The sequence below is a fragment of the Scyliorhinus torazame genome, chromosome 9, assembly GCF_047496885.1.
Source record: "Scyliorhinus torazame isolate Kashiwa2021f chromosome 9, sScyTor2.1, whole genome shotgun sequence".
NCBI classification, from domain to species: domain Eukaryota; kingdom Metazoa; phylum Chordata; class Chondrichthyes; order Carcharhiniformes; family Scyliorhinidae; genus Scyliorhinus; species Scyliorhinus torazame.
This window is the reverse complement of record NC_092715.1, coordinates 234177825-234200714: the sequence shown is the minus strand read 5'-3', so window position 1 is coordinate 234200714 and position 22890 is coordinate 234177825.

Below are 22890 nucleotides of genomic sequence, written 5' to 3'. Positions count from 1 at the left end.
TCTTGGCTCCCAGGCACCCAATCACTCCTATTCATGGTGTCTGTTATCCTCCCTCTGAAGCCAATGATCACCACTCCAAAGTCTCCGAATCGACACAGTTGATGACCAGAATTCTACACTCTCCCTGGCAGATTCTGAGGCTGGGGGCATGAGATTTCATAGTCCGGTTCACAGAATCACAGAATCTACAATGTAGAAGGGGGCCATTCGGCCCATCGTCTCTGCACCAACACTATGATAAAGCTCCCTACTTAAGCCCAAACCTTCTCCCTCTCCCTGTAATCCAGTAACCCTGCCTAACCTTTTGATGTGGAGATGCCGGCGTTGGACTGGGGTGAGCACAGTACGAAGTCTTACAACACCAGGTTAAAGTCCAACAGGTTTGTTTCGATGTCACTAGCTTTCGGAGCGTTGCTCCTTCCTCAGGTGAATGAAGAGGTCTGTTCCAGAAACACATATATAGACAAATTCAAAGATGCCAAACAATGCTAGGAATGCGAGCATTAGCAGGTGATTAAATCTTTACAGATCCAGAGGTGGGGTAACCCCAGGTTAAAGAGGTGTGAATTGTCTCACGCCAGGACAGTTGGTAGGATTTCGCAGGCCAGGTGGTGGGGGATGAATGTAATGTGACATGAATCCCAGGTCCCGGTTGAGGCCGCACTCATGTGTGCGGAATTTGGCTATAAGTTTCTGCTCGGCGATTCTGCGTTGTCGCGGGTCCTGAAGGCCGCCTTGGAGAACGCTTACCCGGAGATCAGAGGCTGAATGCCCTTGACTGCTGAAGTGTTCCCCGACTGGAAGTGAACATTCCTGCCTGGTGATTGTTGCGCGATGTCCGTTCATTCGTTGTCGCAGCGTCTGCATGGTCTCGCCAAAGTACCACGCTTCGGGACATCCTTTCCTGCAGCGTATGAGGTAGACAACGTTGGCCGAGTCGCACGAGTATGTACCGCGTACCTGGTGGGTGGTGTTCTCACGTGTAATAGTGGTATCCATGTCGATGATCTGGCACGTCTTGCAGAGATTGCCATGACAGGGTTGTGTGGTGTCGTGGTCACTGTTCTGAAGACTGGGTAGTTTGCTGCACACAATGGTTCGTTTGAGGTTGCGCGGTTGTTTGAAGGCAAGTAGTGGGGGTGTGGGGATGACCTTGGCAAGATGTTCATCGTCATCAATGACGTGTTGAAGGCTGTGAAGAAGATGACGTAGTTTCTCCGCTCCGGGGAAGTACTGGACGACGAAGGGTATTCTGTCGGTTGTGTCCCATGTTTGTCTTCTGAGGAGGTCGGTCCGGTTTTTCGCTGTGGCGCGTTGGAACTGTCGATCGATGAGTCGAGTGCCATATCCCGTTTGTACGAGGGCATCTTTCAACGTCTGTAGATGTCTGTTATGCTCCTCCTCGTCTGAGCAGATCCTGTGTATACGGAGCGCTTGTCCATAGGGGATGGCTTCTTTAATGTGTTTAGGGTGGAAGCTGGAGAAGTGGAGCATCATGAGGTTATCCGTGGGTTTGCGGTAAAGCGAAGTGCTGAGGTGACCGTCTTTGATGGAGACGAGTGTGTCCAAGAATGCAACTGATTTTGGAGAGTAGTCCATGGTGAGTCTGATGGTTGGATGGAACTTATTAATGTCATCGTGTAGTCGTTTCAGTGATTCTTCGCCGTGGGTCCAAAGGAAAAAAATGTCATCGATGTATCTGGTGTATAACATCGGTTGAAGGTCCTATGCGGTGAGTAGGTCCTGTTCAAACTTGTGCATGAAGATGTTGGTGTATTGGGGTGCGGATTTGGTCCCCATGGCTGTTCCGTGAGTCTGGATGAAGAACTTGTTGTCGAAGGTGAAGACGTTGTGATCCAGAATGAAGCGGATGAGTTGCAGAATTGCGTCTGGAGATTGGCAGTTGTCGGTGTTGAGTACTGAGGCTGTTGCAGCAATGCCGTCGTCATGGGGGATGCTGGTGTAGAGTGCCGAGACGTCCATTGTGACGAGGAATGTTCCTGGTTCAACTGGTCCATGAGTGCTGAGTTTCTGTAGGAAGTCCGTCGTGTCGCGACAGAAGCTGGGTGTACCTTGTACGATGGGTTTCAAGATGCTCTCGATGTAGCCAGAGAGGTTCTCACACAGGGTCCCATTGCCTGAAACGATAGGGCGGCCTGGTGTGTTGGCGTTATGTATTTTTGGGAGGCAGTAGAGATCTCCAATGCGGGGAGTACGTGGGATTAGAGCACGTAGGGTGCTCTGAAGATCTGGATCCAAGGTCTTGATCAGTCTGTTAAGTTGGCGGATGTGTTCCTTGGTCGGATCTGCGGGTAACTGTCTGTAGTGTTCTTGGTTGTTCAGGTGTCGGTATACTTCTTTGCAGTAGTCCGTTCTGTTCAGTACGACAGTGGCCCCCCCTTTGTCTGCTGGTTTGATGACGATGCTGTGGTTGGTCTTGAGAGCGCGGATGGCATTGCATTGTGCTTGGGTGACGTTCGGGGTTGTCTTGTGAATGCGACTGATGAATCTGGCATTGACGCGACTCCTGACGGCTTGAGCATACATGTCGAGTCTAAGGCAGCGGCCTTCCGGAGGGGTCCAATTCGACTCTTTCCTCTTCGGTTGCCGCACCGCAGATCTCTCGGTCTGCTGTTCCGGTTCATTGGTAGTCTGCTTGGGTTCGCTGTTGGCCTCTTGGGGTCTGTGGAAGAATTCCCGGAGCCTCATTCGCCTGATGAATTCCTCCGTGTCTGCCGCGAGACTGATGGGGTCCATTTTGGTGGTGGTGCAGAAATTAAGCCCTCTGCTGAGGACGTCGATTTCGTCTGGTTGAAGGGTGTAGTCTGACAAGTTGACAATAGATTTCCCTGTATTGTTTTCTACTGTGACACCGGGGGTGGCTTGGTTGCTGCCGGTGGTGATGCCAAGTTTCTCAAGCTTTCTGTTCTTGGTATGCATATAGGTGGCATAGTATTGTTGTCTCATCTGTTTGGCGGTGTTCCGCAGCTGGTCTGCTGCATCCTGAGCGCAAGTTGAGAACCTTTTGAACACTCGGGGCAATTTAGCATGGCCAATCTACCGAACCTGCACACCTATTGACGGTGGGAGACACCCGGAGGAAACCCACGCAGACATGGGGAGAAAGTGCAAACTCCACACAGAGAGTGACCAAAGGTCAGAAATGAACCTGGGACCCTGGAGGTGGCAGCAGTGCTAACCACTGTGCCACCGTGCCGCCCTGCAGAATCCCGTCTGTTCTATATAGTTGCAATTTTATGGTGGGGCGGGCAGGGCCTCAGAGGGGAAGCCCATTGATTCCCCTATTAAGGCCCTTAAGTGGCCACTTAATGGTCACTTAGGGGCTTCCCCCCCTTCCCAGCCTTAGAAATAGGAAAGGAGCGGTCACTTTGTTAGGAGTTAGGAGGGGCTGGTTTAGCTCAGTGGGCTAAATCGCTGGCTTTTAAAGCAGACCAAGGCCGGCCAGCAGCACGGTTCAATTCCCGTACCAGCCTCCCCGAACAGATGCCGGAATGTGGCGACTAGGGGCTTTTCACAGTAACTTCATTTGAAGCCTACTTGTGACAATAAGCGATTTTCATTTTTCATTTCATTTCATTTTCTATCGGCCCCCAAACAGTAACAGAGATGTGGAGGAAAAGATTGCAATGCAGATTTTGGATAGGTGCGGTAGTCACAGGGTAGTTGTCATGGGTGACTTTAACTTTCCAAATATTGATTGGAACCGCTATAATTCATATAGTCTGGATGGGGCTATTTTTATCCAGTTTGTGCAGGAGGGTTTCCTCACACAATATGTGGATAGACCGACAAGAGATGGGGCCACATTAGATTTGGTACTGGGTAATGAACCGGGCCAAGTGTTAGATTTGGTTGTAGGAGAGCACTTTAGAGATAGTGACCACAATTCGGTGACTTTCACTATAGCAATGGAGAGGGATAGGAACATACGGCAGGGCAAGGTTTATAACTGGGGGAAGGGTAATTACGATGCGATTCGGCAAGAATTGGGGAGCATAAGATGGAACCAGGAACTGTCAGGGATAGGCACAATTGAGATGTGGAGCTTGTTCAAGGAGCAAATACTGTGTGTCCTTGATATGTATGTCCCTGTCAGGCAGGGAGGAAATGGTCAAGTGAGGGAACCATGGTTTACAAAAGAGGTTAAATGTCTTGTCAAGAGGAAGAAGGATGAGAAAACAAGGTTCAGTTAGGGCACTTGAGGGACACAAGATAGCTAGGAAGGAGCTCAAGAAAGAGCTTAGGAGAGCTAGGAGGGGGCATGAGAAGTCCTTGGCAGGTAGGATCAAGGAAAACCCCAAGGCTTTTTACACTTATGTGAGGAATAAAAAAATGACCAAGGTGTCATAATATACACCAGTATATTATGATGCAGACACACACACACACACTGATGGACATGCAGTGGGACCAATCAGCAAACACAACACCGCAGCCAATCACCAGTGAGAGCACACGCACTATAAAGACAGGGGACAGGAGAGTTCCCACTCATTCCGGTAGCAGCCAGCTCGGAGCACAGAGCTCACAGCCTGCAACACAGACATTCACCATGTGCTGAGTGCATCACCTGGTTAGGACTAGGCAAGGGTCAACAGTTAAAGCTGGTATTGCATTTATCAACAGTTCAAGTATGTTAATATAGTTAACCTTATAATAAAATAGAGTTGCACCACTTCCAGTGTTGGTGACCTGTTTGTGATCCAGAACACCCAACACATCATGGTACAAGGAGTGGTTGCATACTAGCACCTCTGAGACCCACCTGCAACTAATCAGCATTCCAGCATCCTGAAGTATGGAGAACATCAACCCGCCGCTGCCGCTCCGCATCGCCGGCAATCTCGGGGTCAATTGGAAGATTTTTAAACAGCACTTCCAGCTCTTCCTCGAAGCCACGGACAGGGAGAACGCCTCAGACACCAGGAAGATTGCTCTGCTCCTCTCCACGGCCGGGCAACACGCCATCCACATCTTTAATTCCCTCACATTCGCAGACGACGAGGACAAGACAAAGTACAAGACGGTTCTCCTCAAGTTCGATACCCACTTCAGCATAGAAGTCAATGAAAGCTTCGAAAGATACCTGTTCCAGCAGCGCTTGCAGGGTAAGGACGAGCCTTTCCAATCCTTTTTAACACACCTCTGCATCCTTGCGCAGTCCTGCGCCTACGGGCCCACCTCTGACTCCATGATACGCAACCAGATCGTATTTGGTGTTCTGTCGGACCCCCTGCGTCAGCAGCTCCTCAAAATTAAGCAACTCACCCTAGCGACTGCCATCGAGACCTGTGTCCTGCATGAAAATGCCACCAGCCGGTACTCCCACATAGAGATGGCTGAAACGGCGCGGCAAGGTCCCCACAAGGCGGAACGGGTCCAAACAACTGAACACCTCCAAGGCTGCAGCCTGGATGAGGGCGGCCATTTCACGCGCTTTTCGCGGCCTCCCACACTTGTACGCGCCAAACGAGGGGACGGTGACGTGGAGGAACATGATGCGCAGGCGCGCTCCACACAGGACCGCACCGCGCATGCGCGGTGGCGCAACGAGCGTACTGGCGTCACGACGTGTGGCAACTGTGGCTCCGCCCATTTAAAGCGGGAATGTCCTGCAAAATTGCGACAATGCCTACGATGTGGCAGACTTGGCCACTATGCTACCTGCTGTCGAGCAGCTCAGCCTGCCAATTCGCATCGCTTCAGACAGCCTCGCAGGAACGTTCGGGCAATTCAACCCACGTTCACCGAGTCCGATTCCGACTTCCCGCAGATCAGTGACACCGAAGACCCGATGGAGCCTTTTCGAGTCACTGTTATAAAAAAGAACAGGCTGTTCCCGAATCAAAACCACCAGCCGCTGTTGCTGCGCAGCATTGATCCAGACGACGAGTGGTGTGCCACCCTGACGGTCAACCAGAATTCGTCGCCCACCTCAAAGACTTGACTTATGAGTTTTACAATGTTGGACTCTTTGATCTGTTCTGTTAGCCTGTCTCATTGTTCCAGTAGTTTGTATATAATGTTCATTTCGTTGTTGGTGTGACACCCTATTTCTCTGCACCAGGCACCTTCCCGTGTAAATAGATTAGCCTCATGTACATAGCCATGTAAATAACACGCACACACAAAGTCAGGTACATTCACTACATGATATTTATTGTCACGCAGGCACATGTTCTTTATATAAAAGGGGGATGTCATAATATACACCAGTATATTATGGTGCAGACACACACACACACACTGATGGACATGCAGTGGGACCAATCAGCATACACAACACCACAGCCAATCACCAGTGAGAGCACACGCACTATAAAGACAGGGGACAGGAGAGTTCCCGCTCATTCTAGTAGCAGCCAGCTTGGAGCACAGAGCTCACAGCCTGCAACACAGACATTCACCATGTGCTGAGTGCATCACCTGGTTAGGACTAGGCAAGGGTCAACAGTTAAAGCTGGTATTGCATTTACCCACAGTTCAAGTATGTTAATATAGTTAACCTTATAATAAAATAGAGTTGCACCACTTCCAGTGTTGGTGACCTGTTTGTGATCCAGAACGCCCAACACATCACAAGGTGAAGTTAGGGCCGGTCAAGCACAGTAGTGGGAACATGGGCATGGATTATGAAGATATAGGAGAGGCCCTAAATGAATACTTTTCTTCAGTGTTCACAAAGGAGAGGGGCCATGTTGTTGAGGAGGATAGTGCGATACAGGCTGGTAGGCTGGAGGAGGTAGATATTCGGTAGGAAGATGTGTTAGAAATTTTGAGAAGCCTGAGGATAGATAAGTCCCCTGGGCCTGATGGGATATATCCTAGGATTCTTTAGGAGGTGAGGGATGAGATTGCAGAGCCTTTGGCTTTGATCTTTATGTCCTCACTGTCTACAGGAATAGTGCCAGTAGACTGGAGAAAGGCGAATGTTGTCCCCTTGTTCAAGAAAGGGAATAGGTATAACCCTGGGAATTATAGGCCGGTTAGTCTCACTTCAGTCATAGGTAAATTATTGGAAAGGGTCATGAGGGATAGGATTCATGATCATGTGGAAAGATACGGCTTAATCTAGGATAGTCAGCACGGAGGGGTAAGTCTTGCCTCACAAGTTTGATTGTATCCTTTGAGGAGGTAACTAAGTACATAGATGAAGGTAGAGCAGTTGATGTATTATACATGGATTTTAGTAAGGCGTTTGATAAGGTGCCCCATGGTCGGCTCATGCAGAAAGTAAGGAGGCATGGCATAGAGGGAAATTTGGCCGATTAGATCAGTAACTGGCTATCACATATAAGACAGAGGGTGGTGGTAGATGGTAAATTTTCATCCTGGAGCCCAGTCACCAGCGGTATACCACAGGGATCAGTGCTGGGTCCTCTGCTATTTATGATTTTTATCAATGACTTGGATGATGGGGTTGAAGGTTGGGTTAGTAAATTTGCTGATGACACCAAGATTGTTGGAGTAGTGGATGAGGTGGAGGGCTGTTGTAGGCTGCAAAGAGACATTGATAGGATGCAGAGCTGGGCTGAAAAGTGGCAGATGGAGTTTAACCCTGATAAGTGCGAGGTGATTCATTTTGGTAGGACAAATTGAAGGCAGATTACAGGGTTAACGGCAAGGTTCTGAAGAATGTGGAGGAGCAGAGAGATCTCAGAGTTCATGTCCATAGATCTCTGAATGTCGCCACCCAAGTGGATAGACCCGTGAAGAAAGCCTATAGTGTGTTAGCATTTATTAACAGGGGGATTGAGTTTAAGAGCCGTGAGGTTATGCTGCAACTGTACAAGACCTTGGTTAGACCACATTTGGAGTATTGTGCAGTTCTGGTCACCTCATTATAGGAAGGATGTGGAAGCATTGGAAAGGGTGCAAAGGAGATTTACCAGGATGCTGCCTGGATTGGAGGGTAGGTCTTATGAGGAAAGGTTGAGGGAGCTAGGGCTTTTCTCATTGGAGCGAAGGAGTATGAGAGGTGACTTAATTGAGGTGTATAAGATGATGAGAGGGATAGATAGAATGGACATTCAGCAACTTTTCCTCGGGTGGATGTAGCTGTTACAAGGTTCATGGTGGAAGATATAGGAGGGATGTCAGAGGTAAGTTCTTTACTTGTAGTGGTTGGGGCGTGGAGCGCACTCCCAGCTATGGTAGTGTCAGACACTTCAGGAACTTTCAAGTGGTTATTGGATAGGCATGTGGAGTGAACTAGAATGATTGGGAGTAGGTTGATTTGATCTTAGTTTCAGATTAGTTTGGCACAACATCGTGGGCCGAAGGGCCTGTACTGTGCTGTACAGTTCTATGTTCTATGTTCTAAGTATTAGGCTGGAAGGGGCAGGTGCCCAATGCCTGCGAGTGGGAAACTGAAAAGGTTTTCACCCTCTATCTCAGGCGGGAAGGGCGGGAAAGGGGGGATTCCTCAATCGGAATCGGAAGGCCACTTCAGACTCGGAATGCCCTCCCCTCAGGGACCAGAGAGCTCCAGTCCTTCCCCTCTGGCCTACCCCCAGAGATCAAGACCACTCCCTCCCCTCCACTCCCGACCACCAGGTACTTACCTGAAATGCACTCCCGGGACTTAGTATCAGGCACAGCGCTTCAATACCTCTTCCGGCCACTTCAGTGCTGTGCCTGGAGGGGCTGGAAAGCTGTCGGAGAGCAATCAGATTGGCTGACAGCTCTCCATGGCAGAACCTCTGCCCAAGGGCAGATGGAAATCCTGCCTGCTGCTGCAGATGGAAATCCTGCCTGCTGTTCAATTGAGTGGAATATGGCAGTAGGCCTGTCAGAGTTGGCAGGGATGCGTTCCCCACCGACTCTCAAGATGATGGCAGCCAAGCACTCGCCATTCTCAAAATTAAGGTCTATGACCCATTCCTCGGAGACCTGTTATCACATGTTCACTTACTTCATTCTCAGTCCCACACGTACCCTGCCTTTTCTTCTCTCCCAAACAGTCTGTCTATTTGTTGAAGATTAAAGAGCAACAACTTATAACACCTTTAATATGGATAAACAGCTCAAAGCAGTCAAAAGCAGTGTTATCAAACAGCGTTTAGCACTTATCTATATTGGCAGCATGGTGGCGCAGTGGTTAGCACTGCTGCCTACGGTGCTGAGGACCCGGGTTCGATCCCAGCCCCGGGTCTCTGTGTGGAGTTTACACATTCTCCCCGTGTCTGCGTGGGTTTCACCCCCACAACCCTTCAGCTAAGGGGCACAGCTGCTCCCTATCCACCCTGTCTATGCCTCTCATAATCTTGTACACCTCGGTCAGGTCGCCCCTCGATCTTCTCTGCTCCAGCGAAAACAGCCCAAGCCTATCCAACCTCTCTTCATTACTTAAATGTTCCATCCCATACAACATCCTGGTGAATCCCGTCTGCACCCCGTCCAGTGCAATCACATCCTTCCTATATTGTGGCGACCAGAATTGTACACCGTACTCCAGCTGTGGCCTCAACAAAGTTCTATACAACTCCAACATAACCTCCCTGCTTCTATAAACTATGCCTCGATTGATAAAGACAAGTTTTTCACCAACCTATGAACTTGCCCATCTGACTTCAGAGATCTATGGACAAACTCACCATGGTCCCTTTGTTTCTCAGAACTTCCCATTGTCAGGCCATTCATTGAATACCTCTTGTCACATTACCCCTTCCAAAGTTATCACCTCATAATTTTCAAGGTTAAATTCCATCTGCCATTTTTCTATCCAATTGACTATCCCACCTATATCTTCCTGTAACCCAATAAACATGAATCTCACTGTTAACCACCCGGCCAATCTTTGCGTCATCCGCAAACTTACTGATCCTACCCCCACATAGTCATCTGTGTCATTTATATAAATGGCAAACAATAGGGAACACAGCACAGATCCCTGTGGTCGGCCACTGGACACTGTCTTCCAGTCACTAAAGCAGCCGTCTGTCATCACCCTCTGTCTCCGACAGCTAAGCCAATTTTGAATCCACCTTATCAAGTTACCCTGTATCCCATGTGTATTTGCCTTTTTTATAAGTCTCCCATGTGGGACCTTGTCAAAAGCTTTGCTGAAATCCATGAAAACTACATCAACTGCATTGCCCTCATCTACACACCTGGCCACATGCTCAAAAAATTCAATTAAATTTGTCAGGCATGACCTCCCTCTGACAAAGCTATGCTGACTATTCCTGATTAAACCTTGCCTCTCTTGGTGGATATGGATTCTCTCCTTCAGAATTTTCTCCAATAGTTTCCTTTAGTATCCTTTAAAAACACTTACCTTCACAGGAGCAGGCCAGTCGATTTCAGCGGGAACGGTGCGCAAGTGATTTCTGGGAGGTAAGTGTATCCTTTAAAAACTCTTACCTTCACAGGAGCAGGCCAGTCGATTTCAGCGGGAGCGGTGCGCAAGTGATTTCAGGGAGGTAAGTGTATCCTTTAAAAACACTTACCTTCACAGGAGCAGGCCAGTCGATTTCAGCGGGAACGGTGCGCAAGTGATTTCTGGGAGGTAAGTGTATCCTTTAAAAACTCTCACCTTCACAGGAGCAGGCCAGTCGATTTCAGCAGGAGCGGCGCACAAGTGATTTCAGGGAGGTAAGTGTATCCTTTAAAAACACTTACCTTCACAGGAGCAGGCCAGTCGATTTCAGCGGGAGCGGTCGCACAAGTGATTTCAGGGAGGTAAGTGTATCCTTTTAAAAAAAACACTTCTTTCCTGTTTTTTTTTTCCCGACCCGCGGACTTCTGGGAAGACCCCCCCCCCCCAACCAATAAATTCTGGTGGAGAGGAAACCCGAGACACTACACGTGTAGTGTCTCCCGCCCGCCCTCCTCCTCTAACCTAATAAAAAGACCCATTGGTGTGAGGTAAGTGCCATATTATATTCTTATTATATTATATTATTAGCATTGTGCAGGTCAAGGTTCGGAGGTGGAGGAGCAGTCTCTGTCAGGGAGAGAACCTGAGAACATCTAAGACACTCAGAAGGTAAGTAAGTGATTTTTACTCATTTTTACTTTTATACCTTTTTCAAATTGTGTGTGTCGGGGAAACTGAAGTGACATCACAGAAAAGCTGTGACCTGAGTGGCTGGTTGGGAATCTACACTAAATTAAAAAAATTAAGCATTGGTAACTAATTAAACATAATTACTTAATTATACAGTGAATGGTAGAACCCTCAAGAGTATTGAAAGTCAAAGAGATCTAGGAGTACAGGTCCACAGATCACTGAAAGGGGCTACACAGGTGGAGAAGGTAGTCAAGAAGGCATACGGCATGCTTGCCTTCATTGGCCGGGGCATTGAGTATAAGAATTGGCAAGTCATGTTGCAGCTGTATAGAACCTTAGTTAGGCCACACTTGGAGTATAGTGTTCAATTCTGGTCGCCACACTACCAGAAGGATGTGGAGGCTTTAGAGAGGGTGCAGAAGAGATTTACCAGAATGTTGCCTGGTATGGAGGGCATAAGCTATGAGGAGCGATTGAATAAACTCGGTTTGTTCTCACTGGAACGAAGGAGGTTGAGGGGCGACCTGATAGAGGTATACAAAATTATGAGGGGCATAGACAGAGTGGATAGTCAGAGGCTTTTCCCCAGGGTAGAGGGGTCAATTACTAGGGGGCATAGGTTTAAGGTGAGAGGGGCAAAGTTTAGAGTAGATGTACGAGGCAAGTTTTTTACGCAGAGGGTAGTGGGTGCCTGGAACTCACTACCGGAGGAGGTAGTGGAGGCAGGGACGATAGGGACATTTAAGGGGCATCTTGACAAATATATGAATAGGATGGGAATAGAAGGATACGGACCCAGGAAGTGTAGAAGATTGTAGTTTAGTCGGGCAGTATGGTCGGCACGGGCTTGGAGGGCCGAAGGGCCTGTTCCTGTGCTGTACATTTCTTTGTTCTTTGTATTTCTTTGTTCTATAATTTAGAGGGGTATCTAAGCCAGAGATCGGAGAGTACTATATTTAGCTTTCGCATTTCTATTAGAAATCTAGTGCTATGAAACAGATAGTTAGCAGTAACTTTGAAATTAAAAAAAAAAAATTTTTTTTTTTTTAAATTTAAATTTTAATTAATTGACGCAATGTCAGTTAGAGGGGTGCAGTGCTCTGACTGTGAGACGTGGCAGGTCTGGGAGGCTTCCAGCGTCCCGGATGGCTTCATCTGCAGAAAGTGCACCCAACTGGAGCTCCTCACAGACCGCATGGTTCGGTTGGAGCAGCAATTGGATGCACTTAGGAGCATGCAGGTGCGGAAAGCGTCATAGATCGCAGTTATATAAATGTGGTCACACCCAAGGTGCAGGCAGAGAAATGGGTGACTACCAGAAAGGGCAGGCAGTCAGTGCAGGAATCCCCTGTGGTTGTCCCCCTCTCGAACAGGTATACCCCTTTGGATAGCCTATCAGGGGAAAACAGCAGCAGCCAGAGCAGTGGCACCATGGCTGGCTCTGATGTTCAGAAGGGAGGGTCAAAGCGAAGAAGAGCAATAGTAATAGGGGACTCTATAGTCAGGGGCACAGATAGGCGCTTCTGTGGACGTGAAAGAGACTCCAGGATGGTATGTTGCCTCCCTGGTGCCAGGGTCCAGGATGTCTCCGAACGGGTAGAGGGCATCCTGAAGGGGGAGGGCAAACAGGCAGAGGTCATTGTACATATTGGTACTAACGACATAGGCAGGAACGGGCATGAGGTCCTGCAGCAGGAGTTCAGGGAGCTAGGCAGAAAGTTAAAAGACAGGACCTCGAGGGTTGTAATCTCGGGATTACTCCCTGTGCCACGTGCCAGTGAGGCTAGAAATAGGAAGATAGAGCAGCTAAACACGTGGCTAAACAGCTAATGTAGGAGGGAGGGTTTCCATTATCTGCACCACTGGGAGCTCTTCCGGGGCAGGTGTAACCTGTATAAGAAGGGCGGGTTGCATCTAAACCGGAGAGGCATAAATATCCTGGCCGCGAGGTTTGCTAGTGGCACACGGGAGGGTTTAAACTAGTATGGCAGGGGGGTGGGCACGGGAGCAATAGGTCAGAAGGTGAGAGCATTGAGGGAGAACTAGGGAATAGGGACAGTGGGGCTCTAAGGCAGAGCATTCAGGGAGACGTTACTGAACACTGCGGGTCTGGTGGCCTGAAGTGCATATGTTTTAATGCAAGAAGTATTACGGGTAAGGCAGATGAACTTAGAGCGTGGATTAGTACTTGGAACTATGATGTTGTTGCCATTACAGAGACCTGGTTGAGGGAAGGGCAGGATTGGCAGCTAAACGTTCCAGGATTTAGATGTTTCAGGCGGGATAGAGGGGGATGTAAAAGGGGAGGCGGAGTTGCGCTACTGGTTCGGGAGAATATCACAGCTGTACTGCGGGAGGACACCTCAGAGGGCAGTGAGGCTATATGGGTAGAGATCAGGAATAAGAAGGGTGCAGTCACAATGTTGGGGGTTTACTACAGGCCTCCCAACAGCCAGCAGGAGATAGAAGAGCAGATAGGTAGACAGATTTTGGAAAAGAGTAAAAACAACAGGGTTGTGGTGATGGGAGACTTCAACTTCCCCAATATTGACTGGGACTCACTTAGTGTCAGGGGCTTAGACGGGGCAGAGTTTGTAAGGAGCATCCAGGAGGGATTCTTAAAACAATATGTAGACAGTCCAACTAGGGAAGGGGCGGTGCTGGACCTGATATTGGGGAAAGAGCCCGGCCAGGTGGTAGATGTTTCAGTAGGGGAGCATTTTGGTAACAGTGACCACAATTCAGTAAGTTTTAAAGTACTGGTGGACAAGGATAAGAGTGGTCTTAGGATGAATGTGCTAAATTGGGGGAAGGCTAATTATAACAATATTAGGCGGGAACTGAAGAACATAGATTGGGGGCGGATGTTTGAGGGCAAATCAACATCTGACATGTGGGAGGCTTCAAGTGTCAGTTGAAAGGAATTCAGGACCGGCATGTTCCTGTGAGGAAGAAGGATATATACAGCAATTTTCGGGAACCTTGGATAACGAGAGATATTGTAGGCCTCGTCAAAAAGAAAAAGGAGGCATTTGTCAGGGCTAAAAGGCTGGGAACAGACAAAGCCTGCGTGGAATGTAAGGAAAGTAGGAAGGAACTTAAGCAAGGAGTCAGGAGGGCTAGAAGGGGTCACGAAAAGTCATTGGTAAATAGGGTTAAGGAAAATCCCAAGGCTTTTTACACGTACATAAAAAGCAAGAGGATAGCCAGGGAAAGGGTTGGCCCACTGAAGGATAGGCAAGGGAATCTATGTGTGGAGCCAGAGGAAATGGGCGAGGTACTAAATGAATACTTTGCATCAGTGTTCACCAAAGAGAAGAAATTGGTAGATGTTGAGTCTGGAGAAGGGTGTGTAGATAGCCTGGGTCACATTGAGATCCAAAAAGACGAGGTGTTGGGTGTCTTAAAAAATATTAAGGTAGATAAGTCCCCAGGGCCTGATGGGATCTACCCCAGAATACTGAAGGAGGCTGGAGAGGAAATTGCTGAGGCCTTGACAGAAATCTTTGGATCCTCACTTTCTTCAGGGGATGTCCCGGAGGACTGGAGAATAGCCAATGTTGTTCCTCTGTTTAAGAAGGGTAGCAAGGATAATCCGGGGAACTACAGGCCGGTGAGCCTTACTTCAGTGGTAGGGAAATTACTGGAGAGAATTCTTCGAGACAGGATCTACTCCCATTTGGAAGCAAATGGACGTATTAGTGAGAGGCAGCATGGTTTTGTGAAGGGGAGGTCATGTCTCGCTAACTTTCGAGGAGGTCACTAAGATGATTGATGCAGGTAGGGCAGTGGATGTTGTCTACATGGACTTCAGTAAGGCCTTTGACAAGGTCCCTCATGGTAGACTAGTACAAAAGGTGAAGTCACACTGGATCAGGGGTGAGCTGGCAAGGTGGATACAGAACTGGCTAGGTCATAGAAGGCAGAGAGTAGCAATGGAAGGATGCTTTTCTAATTGGAGGGCTGTGACCAGTGGTGTTCCACAGGGATCAGTGCTGGGACCTTTGCTCTTTGTAGTATATATAAATGATTTGGAGGCAAATGTAACTGGTCTGATTAGTAAGTTTGCAGACGACACAAAGGTTGGTGGAATTGCGGATAGCGATGAGGACTGTCAGAGGATACAGCAGGATTTAGATTGTTTGGAGACTTGGGCGGAGAGATGGCAGATGGAGTTTAATCCGGACAAATGTGAGATAATGCATTTTCGAAGGTCTAATGCAGGTAGGGAATATACAGTGAATGGTAGAACCCTCAAGAGTATTGAAAGTCAAAGAGATCTAGGAGTACAGGTCCACAGGTCATTGAAAGGGGCAACACAGGTGGAGAAGGTAGTCAAGAAGGCATACGGCATGCTTGCCTTCATTGGCCGGGGCATTGAGTATAAGAATTGGCAAGTCATGTTGCAGCTGTATAGAACCTTAGTTAGGCCACACTTGGAGTATAGTGTTCAATTCTGGTCGCCACACTACCAGAAGGATGTGGAGGCTTTAGAGAGGGTGCAGAAGAGATTTACCAGAATGTTGCCTGGTATGGAGGGCATTAGCTATGAGGAGCGGTTGAATAAACTCGGTTTGTTCTCACTGGAACGAAGGAGGTTGAGGAGAGACCTGATAGAGGTCTACAAAATTATGAGGGGCATAGACAGAGTGGATAGTCAGAGGCTTTTCCCCGGGGTAGAGGGGTCAATTACTAGGCGGCATAGGTTTAAGGTGAGAGGGGCAAGGTTTAGAGTAGATGTACGAGGCAAATTGTTTACGCAGAGGGTAGTGGGTGCCTGGAACTCGCTACCGGAGGAGGTGGTGGAAGCAGGGACGATAGTGACATTTAAGGGGCATCTTGACAAATACATGAATAGGATGGGAATAGAAGGATACGGACCCAGGAAGTGTAGAAGATTGTAGTTTAGTCGGGCAGCATGGTCGGCACGGGCTTGGAGGGCCGAAGGGCCTGTTCCTGTGCTGTACATTTCTTTGTTCTTTGTTCTTTGTTTCCCTACCACTGACATGAGACACACTGGTACACGGCAGCATGGTAGCACAGAGGGTAGCACTGTGGCTTCACAGCACCAGGGTCCCAGGTTCGATTCTCGGCTGAGCCACTGTCTGTGCGGAGTCTGCACGTTCTCCCCTTGTTTGCATGGGTTTCCTCCGGATGCTCTGGTTTCTTCCCGAAAGACGTGCTGTTAGGTAATTTGACATTCTGAATTCTCCCTCTGTGTATCCGAACCGGTGCAGTTATGTGGTGACTAGGGGCTTTTTACAGTAACTTCATTGTAATGTAAGCCTACTTGTGACAATCTAGATTATTATAACTGTAGTTCCCTGGCTTATCTCTGCAATCTTTCTGAAATAGTGGGACCACATTAACTGTTCTCTAATCCTCTGGCACATCTCCTGTGGCCAGAGAGGAATTTAAATCTGAGTCAGAGCCCCTTGCCTTCCACGGCATTTTGGGTCACAATTAATAATCTTTTAAAAAATAATCTTTATTGTCACAAGTAGGTTTCCATTAACACTGCAGTGAAGTTACTGTGAAAATCCCCTAGTCGCCTGTCCGAGTACACTGAGGGACAATTCAGAATGTATAATTCACCTAACAAGCACTTCATCCGGGTCTGGAAATTTGTCCACTTTTAAGCCTGCCAACACCTCCAATACCTTCTCAATCCCTATGGCAATTTGCTCAAGAACCTCACAGTTTTCCTCCCTGAGTTCCATATCTACCTCCTCATTCTCTTGGGTGAAGACAGATGTGAAGTATTTATCAACACCCTACTAATGTCCTCTGGTTCCACCCACAAATTTCCCCCTTGGTCCCTAATGGGCCCTACTTTTTCCCAGGGTATCCACTTCCCATTGATATACTCATAGAATCTCTTGGGATTTTCCCTACTTTTACCAGCAAGAGCTTTCTCATATCTCTTCTTTGCTCTCCTAATTACTTTCTGAAGCTCCATCCTGCACTTTCTGTACTCCACTGATGCCTCTGTTGACTTGCTGCCGTTGTCTTGCTAAAAGCCTCTCTTTTCCTTCTCATCGTACCCTAAATGTTTCTGGTCATCCATAGTTCTCTGGGCTTGTTACTCCTTCCTATCACCCCAGAGGGAACATGTTGAGCCTGCACCCTCCCCCAATCGAAAACCCTTTTTTGCAACTTGTCCGTTTTTTTGTCCATAACAAACTTAAATTGTACTCTGTTGTGGTTGCTATCACCAAAATGCTCCCCCACCAACACATCATGGTCGCACAGTGGTTAGCACTGTTGCTTCACAGCGCCAGGGATCCAGGTTCGATTCGCGGCTTGGGTCACTGTCTGTACAGAGTCTGCACACTATCCCTATGTCTGAGTGGGTTTCCTCCGGGTGCTCCGGTTTCTTCCCACAAGTCCCGAAAGACGTGCTTGTTAGGTGAATTGGATATTCTGAATTCTACCTCAGTGTACCTTAAACAGGCGCCGGAGTATGGCGACTAGGGGATTTTCACAGTTACTTCATTGCAGTGTTAATGTAAGCCTACTTGTGACAATAATAAAGATTATTATTGTTATTATTACATTAACCTCCTGTCCGGCTTCATTCCCCAGAATCCGGTCCAGCAGTGCACCATCCCTTGTTGGACCCTCTAGATATTGAGCTAAAATGTTCTCCTGTATAGATTTAAAGAACTCCAATCTGTTTAAGCCCATAACATGATGACGATCTCAATTAATGTTGGGAAAGTTGAAATCACCTCATATAATTACCTTATTATTATTTTTGCACAGCTCTGCAAATTGCGCACATATTTGCTCCTCAATGTCCCGCTGACTATCTGGGGGTTTATAACAAACACATAGCAATATGGCTGTCCCTTTTTTATTGCTAAGCTCTACCCACAAAGCTTCATTTAATGCCTCCTCCAAGATATAATTTCTCCTAACGGCAGTATCTGACTCCTTAACTAGTAATGGAATGCCTCCTCCTCTTTTACCCCCTCCACTGTCCCTCCTAAAGATTCTATATACCGGGATGTTGAGCTACCTATCCTGCCCCTCCCGCAACCATGTCTCCTTGATCGCTACTATATCATAAATTCATGTGTCAATCCTCCCCCTTAACTCATCCGCTTTACCTGTTATACTCCTGGCATTAAAGTAGAGACCATCCAGCCTTGTCTTACTCCTTTGAAACTTCCTACCACTGTATTCCATTTGACTTGATTGCTTTTCTGTCCTCTATTGTTGTCCCCATTAAGTTAACATTTTGCGTCCCCTCACCTGCCAAATTTTATGCTCAGAAATCAGCAGCGGTGATACACCTCTGGAGTTTTATGTAATACTTCAAAAGGTCTCCCAGGTCTCTCATGCTGAAAACATTTGCCACCAATTTAGCTTATCTTTTGAAGTGGCCACATTCCGATTTAATGAATTACACACAGTGAACAGGGAACAGATACCAAACATACATAATCAACCACTGATCAACGGCAGAATGCACCAGAGAGCAGAGAGGATGACTGCACAGCATTCAGAGGGTTACAGAAGAAGCATCAGATGAAGGAAAAAGAAAAATTAGAATGGATTTAAGGATGATCATGAGAATTTTTCATTTAGAACAAAGAACAAAGAAAAGTACAGCACAGGCACAGGCCCTTCGGCACTCCAAACCTGTGCTGCCCGTCGAAACTAAAATCTTCTACACTTCCTGGGTCCGTATCCCTCTATTCCCATCCTATTCATGTATTTGTCAAGATGCCCCTTGATGCACGATCAATTGCACAAAGACTAAAGTTGGGTACAACTGTGGCTTTATTACAGTCAGATGCGAGGCCCCCTGCTGCAGCTGGCGAAATGGCAGGGCACTGGAGGTCGTGCATATTTGTACAGTTCTCCGTGGGCGGAGCCAGCCGGCAGGAGCTACCGGCGAACCTGTAGTACAGGTCCTACCTTACATCTCCTATTACAGTGGTTCACCACATTCACCCCCTGTTAAAAATGAGTCCAGCGGGGGTGACGTGAAACTATATACAATTAGTGCAATTATGTAAAGAGGTAGGGAAAGAAAAGTCCATGTTGACGGTCCCGAGTCCGTCAAAGGTTCAGCCAGTCCGGTGCTTTGGTGCTTCGTTGGGAGCGGCGTAACGGTGGCGAGGAAGTCGGTGCTGGCGGTGGCAACGATGGCGGTGGTGGCGGTGCTGATGCTGGCCAGTCATCGGGGAACTCCGGGAGCGTGCAAAAGTCCTCTTCGTCCTCTTGTGTGGAAAAGGGGAGGGGGGGGGTGCTCTGGTGGGGTCAATATTGGCGACGCGGTAGGAGGTGGGGGGGTGTAGAACATAGAACATAACAGCGCAGTACAGCCCCTTCGGACCTTGATGTTGCGCCGACCTGTGAAACCACTCGAAAGCCCATCTACACTATTCCCTTATCGTCCATATGTCTATCCAATGACCATTTGAATACCCTTAGTGTTGGCGAGTCCACTACTGTTGCAGGTAGGGCATTCCACACCCTTACTACTCTCTGATCAGAACCTACCTCTGACATCTGCCTTATATCTATCTCCCCTCAATTTAAGGCTATGTCCCCTCGTGTTAGACATCACCATCCGAGGAAAACAGCTCTCACTGTCCATCCTATCCAATCCTCTGATCATCTTGTATGCCTCAATTAAGTCACCTCTTAACCTTCTTCTCTCTGACGAAAACAGCCTCAAGTCCCTCAGCCTTTCCTCATAAGATCTTCCCTCCATACCAGGCAACATTCTGGTAAATCTCTGCACCCTTTCCAATGCTTCCACATCCTTCCTATAATGCGGCGACCAGAATTGCACGCAATACTCCAAATGAGGCCGCACCAGAGTTTTGTACAGCTGCAACATGACCTCATGGCTCCGAAACTCAATCCCTCTACCAATAAAAGCTAACACACCGTACGCCTTCTTAACAACCCTCTCAACCTGAGTGGCAACTTTCAGGGATCTATGTACAGGGACACCGAGATCTCTCTGCTCATCCACACTGCCAAGAATCTTACCATTAGCCCAGTACTCTGTCTTCCTGTTATTCCTTCCAAAATGAATCACCTCACACTTTTCTGCATTAAACTCCATTTGCCACCTCTCAGCCCAGCGCTGCAGCTTATCTATGTCCCTCTGTAACTTGTAACATCCTGCCGCACTGTCCACAACTCCACCGACTTTAGTGTCATCTGCAAATTTACTCACCCATCCTTCTACGCCCTCCTCCAGGTCATTTATAAAAATGACAAACAGCAGTGGCCCCAAAACAGATCCTTGTGGTACACCACTAGTAACTGGACTCCAGTCTGAACACTTCCCATCAACCACCACCCTTTGTCTTCTTCCAGCTAGCGAATTTCTGATCCAAACTGCTAAATCTCCCTGTATCCCATGCTTTCGTATTTTCTGCAGTAGCCTACCATGGGGAACCTTATCAAACGCTTTACTGAAATCCATATACACCACATCAACTGCTTTACCCTCATCCACCTGTTTGGTCACCTTCTCAAAGAACTCAATAAGGTTTGTGAGGCACGACCTACCCTTCACGAAACCATGTTGACTATGTCTAATCAAATTATTCCTTTCCAGATGATTATACACCCTATCTCTTATAAACCTTTCCAAGATTTTGCCCACAACAGAAGTAAGGCTCACTGGCCAATAGTTACCGGGGTTGTCTCTACTCCCCTTCTTGAACAAGGGGACAACATTTGCTATCCTCCAGTCGTCTGGCACTATTCCTGTTGACAAAGATGACTTAAAGATCAAAACCAAAGGCTCAGCAATCTCCTCCCTAGCTTCCCAGGATAAATCCTAGGATAAATCCCATCCGGCCCAGGGGACTTATCTATTTTCACCCTTTCCAGAATTGTTAACACCTCCTCCTTGTGAACCTCAAGCCCTTCTAGTCTAGTAGCCTGAATCTCAGTATTCTCCTCAACAACATTGTCTTTTTCCTGTGTGAATACTGATGAAAAATATTCATTTAGCACCTCTCCTATCTCCCCGGACTCCAAGCACAACTTCCCACTACTGTCCTTGACTGGCCCTACTCTTACCCTAGTCATTCTTTTATTCCTGACATATCTATAGAAAGCTTTAGGGTTATCCTTGATCCTACCTGCCAAAGACTTCTCATGTCCCCTCCTGGCTCTTCTTAGCTCTCTCTTTAGGTCCTTCCTAACTCTCGAGCGCCCTTACTGAACCTTCATGTCTGATCTTTACATAAGCCTCCTTCTTCCTCTTGACAAGTATGTAGATAGGCCAACGAGAGGAGGACGTGGAGGCTTTGGAGCGGGTGCAGAGGAGATTTACCAGGATGTTGCCTGGTATGGAGGGAAAATCTTATGAGGAAAGGCTGATGGACTTGAGGCTGTTTTCGTTGGAGAGAAGAAGGTTAAGAGGAGACTTAATAGAGGCATACAAAATGATCAGGGGGTTGGATAGGGTGGACAGTGAGAGCCTTCTCCCGCGGATGGAAATGGCTGGCACGAGGGTACATAACTTTAAACTGAGGGGTAATAGATATAGGACAGAGGTCAGAGGTAGGTTCTTTACGCAAAGAGTAGTGAGGCCGTGGAATGCCCTGCCTGCTACAGTAGTGAACTCGCCAACATTGAGGGCATTTAAAAGTTTATTGGATCAACATATGGATGATAATGGCATAGTGTAGGTTAGATGGCTTTTGTTTCGGTGCAACATCGTGGGCCGAAGGGCCTGTACTGCGCTGTATTGTTCTATGTTCTATGTTCTATAAGTGTTTCGACTGCCTTAGTAAACCACTGTTCCCTTGCTCGACCACTTCCTCCCTGCCTGACAGGTACATACTTATCAAGGACACGCAGTAGCTGTTCCTTGAACAAGCTCCACATTTCCATTGTGCTCATCCCCTGCAGTTTTCCTCTCCATCTGATGCATCCTAAGTCTTGTCTCATCGCATCATAATTGCCTTTCCCCCAGATATAACTCTTGCCCTGCGGTATATAGCTATCCCTTTCCATCACTAAAGTAAACATAATCGAATTGTGGTCACTATCACCGAAGTGCTCACCTACCTCCAAATCTGACACCTGTCCTGGCTCATTACCCAGTACCAAATCCAATATGGCCACGCCTCTCGTTGGCCTATCTACATACTGTGTCAGGAAACCCTCCTGCACACATTGGACAAAAACGGACCCATCTAAAGTACTCGAACTATCGCGTTTCCAGTCAATATTTGGAAAGTTAAAGTCCCCCATAACAACTACCCTGTTGCTTTCGCGCCTATCCAGAATCATCTTTGCAATCCTTTCCTCTACATCTCTGGAACTTTTCGGAGGCCTATAGAAAACCCCTGACAGGGTGACCTCTCCTTTCCTGTTTCTAACCTCAGCCCATACTACCTCAATCGATGAGTCCTCATCAAACGTCCTTTCTGCCACCGTAATACTGTCCTTGACTAACAATGCTACCCCTCCCCGTCTTTTACCACCTTCCCTGAGCTTACTGAAATATCTAAACCCAGGCACCTGCAACAACCATTCCTATCCCTGCTCTATCCATGTCTCCGAAATGGCCACAACATCAAAGTCCCAGGTACCAACCCAAGTTCACCCCAACTTGGGTGTGATGGGGTGGAACCTGACAGTGCCAGGTCCCGGAGTGAAACAGTATCTTGGCGGCCGTCGGGGAACTCAACGTAGGCATATTGAGGGTTGGCGTGGAGCAGGTGAACCCTGTCCACCAAGGGGTCTGCCTTGTGGAGTCGGACGTGCCTACGGAGAAGCACCGGTCCTGGAGCAGCGAGTCAAGTTGGGAGCAACACCCTGGATGTGGACTTCCTGGGGAAGGTAAAAACACGTTCATGGGGTGT